Genomic DNA, 12,500 nt, shown 5'->3' on the forward strand with positions numbered 1-12,500 from the left:
AGGCAAACACACACTTCACTGCAGTGTACAGGGTCAACCACAGCCTCTTCAGTGTGCATGATCAAGCTTTGACGGAGCCTTCAAAGGTCCTTTCAGACCTGCTGAGAGCGCCCCTAATCATACGATGAATTGGCACCACCACTAAGGACAGCTATTCAGTGAAAGTCAAAAGAAGGACCAGTGCAGAACTGCAGACTCCAACTAGGTTTTTTTTTTTTTTTCCACCTCAGCAATTAATTTCAGATAGAATCGCATCTGAGTGTATGTGTGTGTGTGTGTGTGTGTGTGTGTTTGGGGGGGAGGGGGGGGTCAGCGTGTCACTCTTCGTCTGCCTCTGGCACCAAAAGCCCTTTCATCTCTTTTGAATTTACGTTGCAAAAGTCCCCGTCATAATCAAGAGGCATTCTGGGACACTAAGGGTCACATAATAAAGAGGCGAGAAAAAAAAAAATTTGATCAAAGCAGTCGTGAGTTGGGAAAGAGATGAGGCGCGCAAGTGCAACCTGGAGAGGAGTCGGGGCACAGAAACACACCTGAGACCGCGGATGAATAGAAAACGCCAGGCGGGGGCACGGTGAGTGGCCTGGGGTACAGGTTTCATTCACATCGCATACACAGAGAGACAGACAGAGAAATAGAGAAAGAGAGAGAGAGTGAGAGAGAGAGAAAGAGAGTGAGAGAGAGGTGGAGAAGCCCACCCAAAGAGAGAAGGAAAACGCTGATCTTACAGGAAGGGCTAAGGAGAGGAGTGAAATGTGGCCTATTACACTGCAGCTAAAAATATGGCTGCTTACACATTCTTTATCATACATGTGTGGAAACAAACTTGTGGTAATAGGAGATTGAATAGAATAACGTATTTGATGTATAATATCGCAATGTTACAATACACAGTTAGGTTGTGTAATCTCCAACCTCCACCCATCCCCATCAAAAACAAAGTTTCTTTCAACAAACCGTGCACAAACACAGACAGAGTCTGATACAGAGGCAAACAAATTACACACAGACATGCACATTTGAGCGCACGCACTCACACTCACACACACACACACACACACACACACACACACACACACACACACACACACTAACACTTTCCCAGCTGTTCATCAGCATAAAACACGTATGAATGCCAGTGTGCCACTTTGATCTCTCCTCTCGCCCTGTTTCTCGTTTCTCATTTTGACACTTTTCTGCAAATAAAAGAGCTGCATGCCACACAAAGACGCCGCAGTGCCAGCCAACCGACGGCAGCCAATGGCAAGCCAACGGGCTCCTGACAGACGCACAGATTAGGAGGTGCCAATGCCTCGAGTTTACCTTCAATCAGACGATTTAACAAGAACGGCACAAAGTGTGTGTTACAGTTCTAACTCTGCGTACGCACTCCCAAGACTCCCAAGAGTCAAAGCTCAAAACACTGGATATAGCGAGAGAGGGAGAGGAACGTGTTCTGGTCCAGCAACCTCCATCTCTCTCTCTCTCTCTCTCTCTCTCTCTCTCTCTCTCTCTCTCTCTCTGCCAGGGTGTCAAGGCTCCTCCGCCTAGAACAATGTGCTATTTGGCTGTGCAGGAGGAGCTATGAAAGTAATCTAAAATTAGACTCAGCATGACCAAAGACGAAATGAATCATTTTCACACTTGTGTCCACTCATCTCCCACACATAAACACATACACGCACACACACACACAAACTCGCCCCCTACATGCGCGCACGCACACACACACACACACACACACATACACACACACACTCAGACAGACAGACAGTCACTTTTTCTCTTCCTCCTTATTAGTCGCTTTCTGTGTGCCTCTGTGCGCGCGTGTGTGTGTGTTTATGTGTGTGTGTTCAATTTCAGTTCATCCTAAGAACACTTACTGGCACAACAGACACACACGAACGCCATCGGCAATTCAAAACCTAGGGTAAACACGGAGTTTAACGCTGTCAAGCCACACAATACACACCTCTCCACCACTCTCTCTCTCTCTCTCTCTCTCTCTGTGTTTCCCTCGCTCTTTCTCTGTCTGTCTGTCTGTCGGTCTCTCTGTTCCCTTTACCAGTTGCCTGGGCGCTGTCACACACACTAAGTGCTTTGTCGTCAGAGCCACATTTTCCAGCCGGCCTTCCCCACTGACTGGTCAATTATCCTAATGGGCCTCCCTGTGTCAACAGCCCCCTCGCTCCCTGCTCATAAAGGGCCATAAGAGAACTTATTATCCTCTGATTGCACATCATCACGGAGGAGCGCTCAGGAAACCTGCCTGGCCAGATGAGCAGCCATCCATCAGCTGGACCCTGCTTCTTTTAGTCCGGCCCTCCTTCCCTCCCTCCCTCCCTCCCTACCTCCCTCCTTCCTTCCCTCCCTCTCTCCCTCCCTCTTGCTGGGTCCGTATGGCTTTCGTAAGTAACTTGGGAGAAGAAGGATGCCAAGATTTGGATATGTGCTGATGAAGCCAGGCTGGATGGATCCAGAGGCCTGGGCGTGATAGGCGGACATAAACCGCTACAAACACATGAGACTTGTGGCGGCTTTGTGCTACGGCAAAGATACTTTAGTTTATCAACTTTCTCTGGTTACGGTTTCGATGGCCATTTTTAATTTCTCTTCAAGGTTCATGATTTTGTGGTGTGGTTTGCATGCATGAAAAAAAAGAGAAAACACTGACCATTAGTGTGATGCCGGAACCTCAGGCTTCTGTTACTACAAAGTTATACTTCCTGTAGAGAGGCCACTACTCTGAACCAACATGAAAATTATAAATACTTATAGGACAACAGTTGGCTAGACCACTACAACAAGAGAGCTGTATGGAGAGAGAAAGACTCTGTTTAGACTCTTCAATTGTCCCCCCCCCCCGCCAGTCTCTGGTGCCTGTGGGCTTCTGGCAGGCCGTTGGTGTTAATTACAGAACATGGCGGCTGCAGCACCTTTGCCACAATCAGGCAGCGCAGCGTGAAAGGCAGCCAGAGGAGTGGAGCATCAACTGTGAATTAGTTTCTCCTCCGCTCGCCTCCTCAGACGCTCAGGCTTTCAGCGGGCGCGAACGTCAACCTCACGGCACCCGACGAAGGGCGCACTGGGCCCCACCTCACACACGCACAAGGACGCACACACACACACACACACACACACACACACACACACACGAGCAGGAAAAGTTCATATTCTTACAAATATAGCATAGAGAGGCATGAACACACACACACACACAGAGACACACATACACACACACACACGCACGCACGCACACACACACACACACACACACACACACACACACACACACACACACACACACACACACACACACACACACACACACACACATGCACACACAAACAAACACAGAAAAAAATCATGTTCATACAAATACTGCACATATGCTCATACAAAAAATAAAAAAACATGTTCATACAAATACTGCATATATGGACACACACAGAAACACATGCGCACACACACACATACGCACATGTGATGGGATGGATCCTTTTAAAACCCCTACGCACACACACACACATTCACACACACATACACTTCTGTACACCTACACACACACCTACACACACACACGCAAACACACACATACACGGACTCACAAAGTACCAAATGTTACTGTGATGCATCAGAGCATGGTGTTTGACACAAAGGATAACAGCAACACAGATCAGCCTCCCATCGCTCTGTGCTGCGCAGTACGGGGCAGGCCAGCACATGACGAATGCATCACCAAACACGAAACCACCCAAAAATAACTCTCAGGAAAGCACTGAGGTCATTCACAGTAGCCTACCAGGAATCTGATACGAGCTACTGCAACACTGCCCCACTCTTAGAACCTCTCTCTCTCTCTCTCTCTCTCTCTCTCTGCCTCGCTCTGTCTCTTTCTTCCTCTCTTCCACAAACACAATGAAATATGTCCACCATACATCCACACACAAACAATCCACACACTTCTCTCTCTCTCTCTCTCTCTCTCTCTCTCTCTCTCTCTCTCTCTCTCTCTCACACACACACACACACACACACACAAACACACACACACACACATGTCCTCCCTCTCTCCTACGCACTGACTAAAAGAAAAGGAAGGGGGAGCAGGGGAGATGAGTGTAGAAAGGAGGTCAGTAGCAGTCTGATTCCTTGCTCAGTTGTGGGGGTAGTGTAGTGTAGTGTGTGTGTGTGTGCTCAGGGGGTTGTTGAGGGTGGAAATGATGAGGGATGGGAGTGGGGGTGGGAGAGAGAGAGAGTGTGTGTGTGTGTGTGTGTGTGTGTGTGTGTGTGTGTGTGTGTGTGTGTGTGTGTGTGTGTGTGTGTGTGTGTGTGTGTGTGTGTGTGTGTTGGCGGGGTGATGGGGGGTGTTCAGGAAGCACATTTGTATGCATTTCCTCTCATAACAGGAAGCGCCAGACGGCTTCCCCTTCACAATGGCTTCGCTTCTGCTTCCCGCCTCCCTGTGCTTGTTTCCCCAGAGGATGGGCTGGCCCACTGGAGGTGGATGGAAGGAGAGAGAGAGAGAGAGAGAGAGAGAGAGAGAGAGAGAGAGAGAGAGAGAGAGAGAGAGAGAGAGAGGAGGATGGCTGCGGGGCATCGTCATGCTCGGGGTCTGAGGTTGGATATTGAGTTATATGGAGATATATGATAAGACAAAGACAGAGATAAATCACTAAGGGGGAGGGGGGGCATTTGAATGGCTGTCTTAGAATTTGGTGTGATTTGGGTGTTTGCAGGTGGGGGTGGGGGCATAAGGATGATAGGTTACTGCTAACCAGACGTCAAAGACCCCAGGAAGTGACTTCTACCCACCCCCAAACACAAACACACATACACGCGTCAGGCCCTTAATTGGAAGAGGTATGGAGGTGTCTGCCTATGACAACTGCGTCCTTTTATTATTTCACATCTTCCTGCCCCCACACTCTTGCTCTTCCTGCTCCACATCCTGAGGCGATGTTTTGAGCTTTCTGCTGATGCCTCACCCTAGTCTAGTCTGCCTCCACGGACAGGAATGTACGCATTTCACAAGGGCCATCCATAGCAGCACTGTGGATGAAAATACCCCATAATAATCCCAAAATAACATAGTAAGTTTCTCTGTGAATTTACCACTGAGGACGTTCACATAGCACAAAGCAGAGGATGTCAGGGAACTGGAGTTCCTCTTCTCCTTTGCAGTGGGTTATCTTTTTAAAGGCCATGAATGAAGTGATTTAGTAGGGACCCCAGACTTAGCTTGTGGTGAGAGCAAAATGTGTGCATGCACACGCGCACACAAGTTTCACTGATGCAACCTTTTTTTTCTTTTTTACTTTTGTTTGTGCTTTATTTCTGGAGCGAACGTGAACACGTACACGGAAGGGAAGAACTTTTTTTTTTTTTTTTTTTTACACACACACAGCGAAGTGGAGCAGGAGAGAGTACGAGAAGGAAGGGGAAAAACTAAATTTAATAATAAGCAAACGAGAAGACAAAAAATAAAGCAGAAGAGACAAGAGGAAGAAGCAAGAGAAGCAAGAGGAGAAGAAGAAGAAGAAGAAGAAGAAGAAGAAGAAGAAGAAAAAGAAGACAGGACGTTGCTAGAGTAAAGAGCAGAAACAGAGTGAGAGAGAGAGAGAGAGAGAGAGAGAGAGAGAGAGAGAGAGAGACGCAGAGGTACCGATTGCAGGGAGGGAAGGTGGGAACGAGGGATGAGAACAGGGGTGAATGGATACCCAGAGGGCCTCATTATTTTCCTGCTGTTAATTTCACTCAAACTGTTTCACACTCTGCCGCTGTTGATTGGAGAGACGCCTCTGTTGTCATGGGCGACAGAATGATGTCTTCGTGCCATCACAGCTTGGCGATGTAAAGAACGTAGAGGTGGGGGAAGAGAGAGTGAGAGAGTGAAAGAGAGAGAAAGAGACAGAGAGGGAGAGAAAGAAAGAAAGACAGACAGACAGACAGCAAGTGAGGAAGGGAGGCGGCAGAATGTATAGTCATTCTTTATTCTTGTTTATTTTGAAGCCGATCCACGCTAAAAAATGTAGGCCACTATTTTTAAAACTTTTTTGCACACACAGAGTTAAGTAAGTCGCAAAAAAAAAGTTACAGCTCGATGTGTTTTGAGAGTTATGCGTGCCAGCGCTATGAGATGTCACTTCGGGTTTACTCAAGGCCATCCTCGGAGTGCCAAGAGTGTGTTGTCCTTCTGCTCACGTGTGGTCACCTTTCAGGAAGCTGCCTTCCATTGCTCTGTGCTAAGAGTGATGACTTCATCCTCTCTTCCGGCCAGTGCTACCCCGGGGCCACTTCCTCCTTGATGACCTATCCTGACCTTCTCTTCCGGAGTGACCGGCCCTTAATTCTTCCTAGCCCCCCAGTGATGGCGGGCCACATGGAACAATGTGGCTACAGAGACGCAGGGAGACCCTGGTCACCTCCGCTTTCAAGATGGCCGCTCCCTGAACCACAAAGAGAGATAGTGACCTGAATATGGGAGATTCAGTAATGAGCTGAAAGGGATGTGTTTCTCTCTCTCTCTCTGTGTGTGTGTGTGTGTGTGTGTGTGTGTGTGTATGGAGGACAGACATAGGAGCTGAACTGAATATCTAAGAGTGTGCTTGTATGTGTGTGTGTGTGTGTTTGTATGTGTGTGTGTGTGTGTGTGTGTGTGTGTGTGTGTCTGTGTCTGTGTGTGTGTGTGTGTGTGTGTGTGTGTGTGTGTGTGTGTGTGTGTGTGTGTGTGTGTGTGTGTGTGTGTGTGTGTGTGTGTGTGTGTGTGTGTGTGTGTGTGTGTGTGTGTGTGTGTGTGTGTGTGTGCGCGTGCGTGCGTGCGTGTGTGTGCGTGCGTCTGTGCGTGTGCGTCCATGTCGGCCCCCTGTTTGCGGCCAGTGGCACAGGGGGTCCTTTCATGTGCGGCGCACTGGGGGAAGAGGAGCTTGAGTGGCGCGGGGGAAGAGAGCCAACGCTCGCACACTGATGCCCTCTGTGCGCAACTCCCGGGCAGACGCTCAACGCCGGGGAGGCCTGCCTTAGGTGCCTGTGCTCTGGGGAAGTGCTTTTGGGCTGCGGAGGCTGTGGAGGGTTGGGGGGTGGGGGTTTGTGGAGGGTGGGGGAGCTCAAGTGGCCGCCCGCCCAGCGCGATGGAAGGCCAGGGGCCCGCGAGGCTGGCGCCGGGGTGGGCAGCCTGGGCAGGGTGGGCAGGGTGGGTGGCGCAGCCGGCCGTCCCTTCAAGCGGAGGTGATAACAGCCAGCAAATGGAACCCTCCACACGCGCTAAACGCAGGGCAGCCTGCAAAAGGTGCAGAGAGGGAGGGAGTGTGTGTGTGTGTGTGTGTGTGTGTGTGTGTGTGTGTGTGTGTGTGTGTGTGAGAAAGTTTGCAAATTTCTGTGTGTGCGTGTGTGTGTGTGTGTGTGTGTGTGTGTGTGTGTGTGTGTGTGTGTGAGTGTTTCAAAGTGTCAGATATACACCTTGAACTCCCCAATGTTTTAAGCTTTCAGTAGGTATTGCATTAGAAATATGAATTTTATTTTGAATGTAATAATTAATAATAAATGCATTTAAATAATCTTAACAGTTATAACAATATAATATTTGCCAACATAGTTTAAATAAATTTGAATCTGTATTTCTCTGTAAAATATATTTCTGTATGATATATGTACTTGGACTTTCTTTATCTACCCTTAATATTTAATACCCTTGGACTTTCTCTACCCTTAATTAATATAATAATATTCTATTAAAAAGGCTTAAAAGTGAATTTTAATGGTATGACCCCAAGTTCATTAAAATCAATACCTGGCCAAAAATGTAAAGAATGTAACGGCAAAGTTAACACTACTGAAGTAGTGGTCTTGTTTATTTGGCTTTGGTATGGAAAGATTTCCTTAAAGAGGAAGTGAAAATATGCAAAGCTCTCACCACGACTTGTGAGCAAAATGTGAGCAGCAAGGAGAGAGCGAGGCGGGAGGGGGAGGGGGGTTGCAGAAGGAACGACAGAAAAAGGGAAAAAAAAAACGTTGTGAGTCAAAGGTCCCCTCATTCTTGTGTCTTGTGATGTCCCTCTTCATGTCTTCCGAGCATGAGTCAGAGCTAGCAGTCGAGCGGTTTTCTCGCATGCCGTTTCAACTTGTTCTCTCGCATTTCTTTCATTTTCATGCCAGTAGGGACCTCTACTTTAAATTGTCCAGAGCATCTCAACATAGTGCAATATTTGAATGTTATGTGTCTGGCCTTTGGGCACGGTCGCTATTTCTCAATTTGATGGAGCACAGTTAGATACATCGAAAATTAAATACTCACAACAAAGTGATGGAATTTCTCGAGGTCTTAAATACCAAACAGTTAATAATTCATACACATATGTAAAAAATGCCTTACTGTCTGTGTTTAAACAACAATCATTTATCAGGTTCCCTATTTCTGGGCCGCTTTTAGACCCTACTGTCTGACATCTCGATGTCGTTGTGAACTGGGCGACCTCTATCTTTGGTTGTGTCCCTGTATTGCATCTGTTTGGGTCTACAGAGGAGATAGTGGCTGGGCTGTGCTCAGGATGCTGAACGCAGCTAGGATGGTGACTGAAGCCTGTGAGTGTGTATGTGTGTGTATGTGTGTGTGTGTGTCTGTATGTGTGTGTGTGTGTGTGTGTGTGTGTGTGTGTGTGTGTGTGTGTGTGTGTGTGTGTGTGTGTGTGCGTGAGTGTGTGTGTGTGTGTGTGTGTGTGTGTGCGTGAGTGTGTGTGTATACTTTATAAATAGGGGCTTAGAGCTTCCTCTCATGCTGTACATCCTGCTCTCTTTCACCTACTTCCCGCCCCCCCCCCACCTCTCCTCTCCTCCACCTCCCTCTCTCTGTCTCTCTATCTCCAGCGAGTCCGACGAGGTCTTTTCCTGCCCCCAATTTTTCTCTTTTCCTCTCCCTCTCAGCTCCATCAGTCTTTGTGAGACATGATGTCATGTCATCTCTCTCTCTCTCTCTCCCTCTCTCTCCCTCTCTCTCTATGTCCTTCTGCTCCCTATCACACTTCTTATCTCTTCACCTCTTCCTCCTCTCTCTTTCACTCTTTCATAATCTCTCCTCTCCCATTCTTTACTTCGTATTTCCTTCCTTCTCTCTCTCTTTCCTTATGTCTCACATTCCCCCTCCCCCTTCCTCCCTCTTTCATTCTGTCTCTCCCCCTCCCTCCCTATCTCTCTCTCCCCCTCCCTCCTCTTTCACTCTGTCTCTCCCCCTCCCTCCCTCCCTCTCCCTCTCTCTCTCTCTCTCTCTCTCTCCAGTGTGGATGAGTGGGGTCGGAAAAGCTCACTGGCATCACCTCCCCTCAGGTGTCCTTCCTGTATCAATCTGTCATCTGGCGGAGGGGTGGAAGGGCTGCCTGAATCTCTCTCTCTCTCTCCTTCTCTCTCTCTCTCTCTCTCTCTCTCTCTCTCTCTCTCTCTCTCTCTCTCTCTCTCTCTCTGTCTTTCTCTCTTTCTCTCTGCGATAACACCAGGACAGGATGCTCTTGGGTGCAACATGATAGCTGCCCCCCCTCAACCACTAGCCTCCTCCAAAAAACATCCTGACCTCTGCCGTGCTCACTCTTCCCTCCTCTCCTTGACTTCTCAGAGACCTGAGGGAAATGCTTGGCTCTTGCTCCCTCTAAGACCCTACCACACACACAAACACACACACGCACACGCACACACACACACACACACACACACACACACACACACACACACACACACACACACACACACACACACACACACAGACTCATACACAGAAGAGTGACTCATCATACCTATATTTGTTTGTTCACTAACCCATCAACTACCCACTATATCCTGGATCTGCACCTCTTCAGACTGTTACCTCTACAACTACCCTGCGTCCTTTCATAGCAAGGCCTCTCTTGAACAAACACACAGATTGACCATAGCACAGCACTTTTGAAGGCTAACAATTCACTTTCTCCCTCTGAGGTACACTGTAATCACTCCTGTCTGTGTGGCCCGTCTTTCATTAAAGGATGGTGCGTAAGAACAAAGGTTATCTGTCAGATGGTGTGTGGTTGACTCAGAGTCTTGTCGCTGGCGTGTAACGTTGCGGTGGAGTTCACGTGCCCAATGGCGTTAAGTTTTCCGCACGGGCACGTCTTACTCAATGCCAGATCTCCACATGACTCACCATCCACCGTCCACCGCTGTCTACCACACGGCCATTAATTTATTCTCCTTCTCTCTCTCTCTCTCTCTCTCTATTTCTCTCTCTCTCTATGCATCTACCTCTCCTCCCCCATCATCCTGACAAACACATATACACACATGCACACACTCTCTCTCTCTCTCACACACACACACATGGACACTCTCTCTTACTCGCGCTCTCTCTCTATCTCTCTCTCTCTCTCTCTCTCTCTCTCTCTCACACACAAACACACACACACACACACACACACACAAACACACATGGACACTGGACACTCTCTCTCACTCTCTCTCTCTCTCTCTCTCTCTCTCACACACACACACACACACACACACACACACACATACACACACAAAAACTTCTTCTCCATTCGCGCTTTGCACATCTACCTCTCATCAATAATTCAGTGGCCCACCCCAAAACCTCCGGACTCTGTGCCATTAGCCATGGCTGTCTTAGGGACCCTCTCTGTCACCGCCACCAGCTCTTTACTTATCTAACTGCTCTGTGTGCAAGCGACAGGACGACAGGCTGAGAAATGTGTGTGTCTGTGTGTGTGTGTGTGTGTGTGTGTGTGTGTGTGTGTGTGTTTGGACAACGGAATTGGATGAAGGGAGGGTGAGAGTGTTTCCTTCCTACCTCACACACAGATGGCCATACCCTCCACCAAAAAAAGGAATCTGACCAAAAGAAACCACACATCGAGATGGAGCTGTTTGCTCACTCCACTGCTTGGAAATGGTAGAAAGCAAGAAGAAGGAGGTGGAAAAAAAGACGTTTTCTTCTTTTCCTGAGACATTGTGTACATCAGACGCGGAGGCTGGGGATGTATAGAGGAAATTCCCAGTGGAATGGCTGATGGCTGTGTTTCCGTGGTTACTCTGAGGGAAGTGTTTGGGAACATTCACACGAACCCCCCCCCACCCAACAACTTACCCCCGCCCCCCAATGCAGTTATCAGAAATGACTAGCTATGGCAAGCCTGACGCGGCCCTCGGACACTCTCACACGTGTCATATTGTGAATTTCGCCATGCTGTATCTAACGTGTGTCACTGTCTCGTGCTGCCTGTGGCAAGCTAGTGTCAGGATACCTTCACGTCTGAGGTTACAATCGGTCTGAATTTGTTTACTTATACATATGTTGTATCCTTTATATATTGGATATTGGTAATGTTTTTTTGTTGTTAAACATTGTTTTTCTTCTTTGTTTCCAGAGGTTTACGATTCGCTTCTGAAGACAATTTACCATTCATTTAATTTTGTTAACATATAATATATACATATAAAAAAACTCTATTGTTTTACATGGCATTTCATATGAGAATAGTATATTGTAGGTACAAGCATGGACGTCAGACATGTAAACACACTTTGCTCACAGCTTGACCCTCCTACTGGCCTCTCCACCTGCTATGGACTCACCTCAGAGGAAAACTACTGAGGTGGGAGGTGTGGCCTGTCCAGCCCTGCTGTAGCCCTCTTCTCCTCTCTCCTCTCCTCTCCTCCTCTCTGCTCTTCTCTCCTTTCATCCTCTCTCCTCCTTTCCACTCTTCTCTCCTCTCCTACTCTCCTCCTCTCTCCTCTCCTCTCTGCTCTTCTCTCCTCTCCTCCTCTCTCCTCCTCTCCACTCTTCTCTCCTCTCCTCCTTTCTGTTTCTCTCGCCCTGCCCTTCTCTGTGCAGTGTGGCGTGTCCAAACCTCCGGTCAGCCCGTTGCTGTTCTGCCTGTTTGTTTGTTTGTCTGCTCTGCCCCCTCCCCTCTCTCTTCTCTCAGCCTTGCTAAAGTAATATTCCACTGGCAAGCGTGCAAGAGGGTGGTGTAAAGTGCTGGCACGTCTGAGTGTGTGTGTGTGTGTGTGTGTGTGTGTGTGTGTGTGTGTGTGTGTGTGTGTGTGTGTGGAGAATAGCTTGGTGGAGCTTGCATGAGTGCTTGTGTGTTTCTGCAAGTGTAGGCCTTCTGAGAGTGGCAGGGTGGGTGCAGCCATTAGTGTGTCTGAGTGTGTGTGTGTGTGTGTGTGTGTGTGTGTGTGTGTGTGTGTGTGTGTGTGTGTGTGTGTGTGTGTGTGTGTGCACATCGCTAAATCTCAATGTATGCACAATGCTTATATGTGTGTTCGCCAGTTTATATCTGCTTTTTTGCCAGAGTGCAGACACACTCAACATACACACTCGTTCTTTTTAATCAGTCTTGGTAAAAACATAACAACAATAATGGATTAAAATTAAAAAAAAGTATCGATGTGCCTTGCCAAGCTCTAAGCATCACAGAGAATCGTGTTCCTGGTCTCAGTAAGTGGAGGCCATTGGGCCTCTG

At 48.1% G+C, this 12,500-nt stretch overlaps 1 protein-coding gene across 4 annotated transcripts in view; it reads right to left on the reverse strand.

The window, feature by feature from the left end:
- Positions 1-12,500, reverse strand: part of mef2cb (myocyte enhancer factor 2cb) — an 80,631-nt gene that overhangs the window by 40,990 nt on the left and 27,141 nt on the right. The gene's annotated exons all lie outside the window — the stretch shown is intronic.

This window comes from Alosa pseudoharengus, unplaced genomic scaffold (assembly GCF_046254945.1).
Source record: "Alosa pseudoharengus isolate Yale_2024_CS ecotype anadromous, Long Island Sound unplaced genomic scaffold, YU_APseudo_1.1 YU_APseudo_1.1_scf_6, whole genome shotgun sequence".
NCBI classification, from domain to species: Eukaryota; Metazoa; Chordata; class Actinopteri; order Clupeiformes; family Clupeidae; genus Alosa; species Alosa pseudoharengus.